Raw genomic sequence first — 6,000 nt, 5'->3', positions numbered from 1 at the left:
TGGAACTGTTTAGACAAAATAAGACATTAGCCAAGAGAGGCGATGACAGTCATTCCAAAAAAGAAGCATGTTTCCCTAGAAGCTAGCAGCACACACTGTACTGCATGTCTGGGATGTTGCTTTTAAGGTTTTTTTCCCCACTGTGTGACATGCCATCCCTAATAACACACTGTTTTAGCTGTGTGATGACAGAAATGAGACAAATAGAGAATCGAAGGACGTTGACAGCTTAGATGGAGTTGTTAATGCTGCATTTCTTGTAAAACTACTTTTGTCTACTTGAGGTATACGTTTAAAATAGAGACTGAAAGCTTATTGTCAGCATATTTACAGATGTACAGATATAGTTTTTTTTTTATGATTCTATGATACAAAATGTCTGAACAAAAATTGAACAGGAATACATGATACATCAAAAAGTTACAATACAGTAAGTATTTATTCATTGTAATAATTACTGAGAATTTTTCACAGAGGATTTTTGCAGTACTGAACAGTTAAGTGGACTGTGTGGCATGTGTGAAATTCAATTACAGACCCGCTGTGGAGGCCCTCTATGCAACACTGTCTGATTGGAGGAAGCACTAGCCAGGTGGCGACCCTGCAGGCAGTATCTAACACACAGCACAATGCCCTGGGCCACAGCCAAGAGCTGGGGCTCTGCCACCTCCCAGCCCACCAACACCACCACTCACCACTCCACACAACAAAAGTAAATGGACATGGTCACTAGTCGCAGACATGCAGTCTCCACAGATGGCTCTAGCTGCCTTTCTGCACTCAGGTCACTAGGAAGGTAAAGTACATTGTTGGGCACTTTCCTCTATACCTCATGTCCTGCTCCTGATATAGCACATTCTGATTGTTTCATCTCCACACACTCACAGAGTAGAATCACTGTATATGGGAGGTTTTTGAGGGGAAAACATGTGTAGAACTGTGTTTGTGGTTAGAAAAACACACAAGTACCGAACATTACGATGACATACACTGAGTGAACAAAACTTTTTGAACCTGCTCTTTACATGACATAGACTGACCAGGTGAATCCAAAGCTAAGATCTTCCTAAATCCACTTCAATCAGTGTAGGAGAGGAGACAATGAGAGGAGACAGGTTTAAGGAGGATTTTTAATCTTTGAGACAATTGTGCATGTGTGCCTTTCAGAGGGTGAATGGGCAAGAAGGAAGAGTTAGGTGCCTTTGAACAGGGTATGGTAGTAGTTGCCAAGTGCACTGGTTTGTGTCAAGAACTTCAACGATACTGGGTTTTTCAAGATCAACAGCTTCCTGTGTGTATCAAGAATGGTCCAACACCCAAAGGACAGCCAGCCAACTTGACACAACTGTAGGAAGCACTGGAGTCAACATGGGCCCGCCTCCTTGTGGGTGTTCCTTATGTTTGGTATACTCAGTGTATATTTGGGGGGTTTTCTCTGTGGACTATTTTCCTTTGAATTATTATACTAAACTGTGCCACTGAACTTTTAAGTCTGTTCTAAGGAAGGTGTTCTTAATGTTTTGTACCCTCAGTGTATATTGTACCCTAAACATCATGGATTCCTTTGGAGTTTGAACTGGTGAAGTGTTTGTTTATGATACTGAATTCATGGTTATATGTGATGTATTAGGTGAATTGAACCACCTGGTGACTCTGCCTGTCTCTGCCACTGTGAGATATAGGGACAGTAAGTGCCAGTGGCTGGGCTGATGTGGGATTGAAGTGGAACTAAGTCAGAGGTCTTTCTGGTTGGAGAGGGCTCACCCAGGCAGACATGACACCTTCATGTTGTTCAAAAACGTACTTTCTACATGTGACCAAGACTCAGTGCCTTCAAGAAATACTGTATGACAGTAGATGTACAGTAACTAGTGGTAACAGTAAAACTATTGGTAACAGAAATGTATTATGAAATCAAGACTGTTTTTTTGACAATGGCACAGTAACAGGCAAAAGTAAAGACAAAATCAGACAAGCATTTCCTGGGTCCCCACATTCCCCCACCCATCACCATCACCTCTGACTGGCAGACCAGCTAATGGGTCCTGACAGAAGAGAATCAGCTTCAGTTGAGAGGGAGCAGCTGTTGGAGAAACACCTGCCTGCCACTCTGTTTGGCCATCAGCAAGAACGACCAGGCTTCATTCATTCAAGATTCTAAATACCATCTCTTACTTTCCTTTACCACCACCCAACCATTCCTCCTTTCTTAGCCTGCAGAACAGCAGCCAATACCAAAGCTACATGATAACACCTATAGTATGATCCAAGTTGTTTTTTTTTAAGCTGTGAGGGTTGTTTGGTTACAGCTTATTGGTCAGTCATCACCTGTCAAATATAATCTCCAATGACAACTGTGTGGATCGTTACTTTACATTGGTCAAACTGTACTAGCTAGCCACCAGAAAATCATGGGCTGATGTGCTGGCATCGTTGGACTACCAGTGTGAGCTCTCAGACAAAAGGCAGAATTCAGACAGATTAGGACGCCACATTATCACTGCAATGCAGCTTCCAACATATCCCTTCGTCCTCTGCATTTTAACTCAATGAGTCCCATCGTGACACTAGTGCGATATGGACTTCTAACCCCTTCTAAACATAATGTGCTTGAGCTAAAGACTTCTGCATGCATTGGTACGTACCAACCATTCGTCTGTGTGATTAACTGGAGCTAGAGCGGTGTTTGTAAGGCAAGGGCAGATCCCGAAAAAAACATCTATAGAGTCAGAATGGTTTGAGATGCAAACTATTAAAAGCTATCTATGACTGATAGGGTCAACCAAGCTCTATACCTTCCACTCTCTCTTCCAGATTCTTCAGAGGAAAATCATGTTTCAGTGATGTTAATTTGAATGTTTTGCTTACTCAGTTTCAAAGAGACAGCTTGGGACTGCCCCCACCCCAGCCACCCTGAGTATGCATAAGATCAAGAAGACAATGAGCATGAGGAGGGGCATGATCAAACCAAGCAGGCTGTTTCTAAAAAAGGAAGGAGTAATTAGTGAATTTCGTTGGAGAGGAGTATGGCAAATTAGAAACCTGCTGGATCATGTAATTAGGAGTAGGCATGTCTGGACCACAGCACTGAGAGGAGGGTACTGTAGGGATCTCAGGGTGGGAAATATCAGAATCACATTGGTCATGCCATCATCATGACTACTTTAACGCTTGTGGAAATCATTAGAAAATATATTTCACAAAAATATTAGGACTGTGTTTGACCATGACTATAATATTGTTGCCTTTAAATCAATATGTGCACTTATCATTCAGAATTAATTGAGTGTTAAAACAGACTTTGAAGAGGCATGGATAACTAGCTGATTATCCGTTTATTGTATCGACAGACAAGCAAGTGCCATCTCCCCTTTGTAGGAAGTGTGCATCTGGGGGTAGGCTATAGACAGTGTGTTGGTGTGTGGGGGAGAGGGGTCTCCGGCAGAGTTGCAGAGCCATTCTTCTGCTTGAGCGCAACAGTGTAGTCAGCCTGATTGGAGCTCCAGCAGAACATTACGTTAGCTACCAGAGGAATGCTGATTCAGATCGCCCCAAACATATAGTGGCTTTTATCTGCTCTATGAATCTGTTGAAGGGAGCAGCATAGAGGCATCTCTAAACATACAAATGATGCATGTGTTGAGGGTTCCATGCTCAAAGATCAAGGATTCACTGTGCTGTGTTTGTTTGGCGGAGCCAGAGTCTACCCACTGAGCACAACAACCCAGTTGTTTGATGGTTTCACCTGGCCCTGAGCTTGGCTCCAGGAGAGCAAACCAACAATACACCCAGTGTTATCAGCCTCTCACATGTGCGTTTAAGCAAATGTATTCAAAATAGGCCGTAAAGATTAGTTGCTGATTGGTGCTTTAAGCCAACGTTGGCTCAGTTTACGGCAAAAGGAGACATCTGCTCTTATTTCTTTGAATCTATATACATTGTACGGTTTATATAACCATTAGATTAATTTGAGGTTGGATTAATATCAATCCCCATGAATAGCTAGCTAATTGACAGAATAGAGGAAAAAAAGGTCTGATTAAATAGCTGCCTTAGAAAGAAGAGGGATTTATGATAGAATGCATCTGAGAGAGAGCAGATAACCACAGGGATGAAATCATAAATAAATGTCCTGTGAGAGAGAAGTAGCCAGAGGACTGACAGCACCAGATTAAAGGCTAGGCCTTTTAAACAAATTGGGTGGTCAGAGAGGCATATTGCCTGTGTCCTAGAAGATGTTTTATAGCTCAGATATATAACCACTGTGACACAGAACACTTATAGCACAAGCCACAGGACATTATACCATGAGCTCCAACAAGTTCAGATAATGGGTTCCTCATATGATATTAATGAAAACTATAGAATACCATTATGTATTGTTGTAAACAGAGTAGTGTACACATTTATTGTCAGGTCAATCTATGAATCTGATACTGGACTGTTTTTTTCAACTCCATGAAGGTTAAGTCCCCCAGTAAGGGATTTGAATAGCTAAAGATACTCATTAATTGAACAGAGTCATCCAGATGTTGCTCTTTCTATCTTGTGCTGACTATGAATGATAGCATTATTCAGCAACATATTGTATTTTATGAGGCGCTGTCGATTTTATTGTGTCTGAAAATGTTGTCATCAAGCCTCTTATGGAATGGCTGTAGATAATCTGCTGCCCTGGGACTAATCAGAGCAACTAATGAGAGAAATATAATACAAGAGAAGAGAGCTACCAAAGATCAATAAAGACAGATTGCTGTGAATCAATTACTGTATGGGTGAAGGAGATCTTAATATACCTCCTCATGTGTATGACATGGATGTAAACAGCCAGTATGATTGCAATAAGAAAGTGGTGGTTATTGGATGGCAGAGAGAGAGAGAGAGAGAGAGAGAGAGAGAGAGAGAGAGAGAGAGAGAGAGGTGAGAGAGGATGAAGCAGGAATGTGTATAGCACAGCAAGGGCAGAGCAGACAGCCCTCAGATGGGCTGAAATGAGTTGTCCCTGCCACTCTGGTATGTGTGGACCTGGCTGGCTGGCTGAGGAGAGCCATGTTAGGGAATGATGGATGAGTGACCATTAGCATAAGCTTAATATAATAGAGAATTTGAGGGAGGCCACGGTCTCAGCGGATAAGACAGCTATGGCCTCCAGCACTTTGCATCATGTGTGAAGTGAAGAGAATGGATTTCAATTTTTTCTGGTAGAATAAGCACTTTGATCTTCAACAAACAAAATGTCAAAGTATTTCCTATGCTAACATCCTGTAAAGTAGGCTAAAGCCAGTTCCATTTACATTCAATATTCTAAATATACAATTTTTAAATATACATTTGTTGAAACAATTGAGGAAACACAGTTGGATGTTATTTGAAAAATACTGCTGCTTACTGTCCTGTGATGATGGCCGCTCTGAAAACATTTCACTCTTCATCCCAGATCGAGGAGCAATATGGGACAGCGTTCTCCAACCATCTGCTTTCTGTCACTGGACCCTAATTTACTGCAGCCAAATCTTTGTTAGGTAGGCTGAGAGTGCAATAGTACTGACAGCAACAAAGCACCATGTTTTATTGCAAGGAAACAGAAGGCACTGACAATTGCTCAGGTGGGTCCACTTGAATAGGTTGCCAAACATGGGCTAAAGCAATTCAAGATGTATGTCCAATCGACATAATCATTAACCAAATATATTACATGAATGTATTGGCAAGGAAAAGTCGTTATTGATGTGTCAGTGAATAATACTGAGCTTTACAGTTGAGTGTTCAAGACTGCCAACTGTTCTGAGATTATTTTATTTAAACGTTTGAAAGGTCTATGGTATTCTGTGAATCACATGGATTTAGGACCCTTATAAAGCCACTTGTCCAATGTACTATAGTCTGTAATGAGCTTTCACTATATTACTGCCCCCTTTTGAAATGTATGCTTTTCATTCTCAGTGACAAGGAGTTACCATTCCACCTCATGAAATAAAAAAAGAAGTAGCAATTCGCCAA

This window comes from Oncorhynchus mykiss, chromosome 1 (genome assembly GCF_013265735.2).
Source record: "Oncorhynchus mykiss isolate Arlee chromosome 1, USDA_OmykA_1.1, whole genome shotgun sequence".
NCBI lineage: Eukaryota > Metazoa > Chordata > Actinopteri > Salmoniformes > Salmonidae > Oncorhynchus > Oncorhynchus mykiss.
This window is presented reverse-complemented; position numbering follows the sequence as displayed.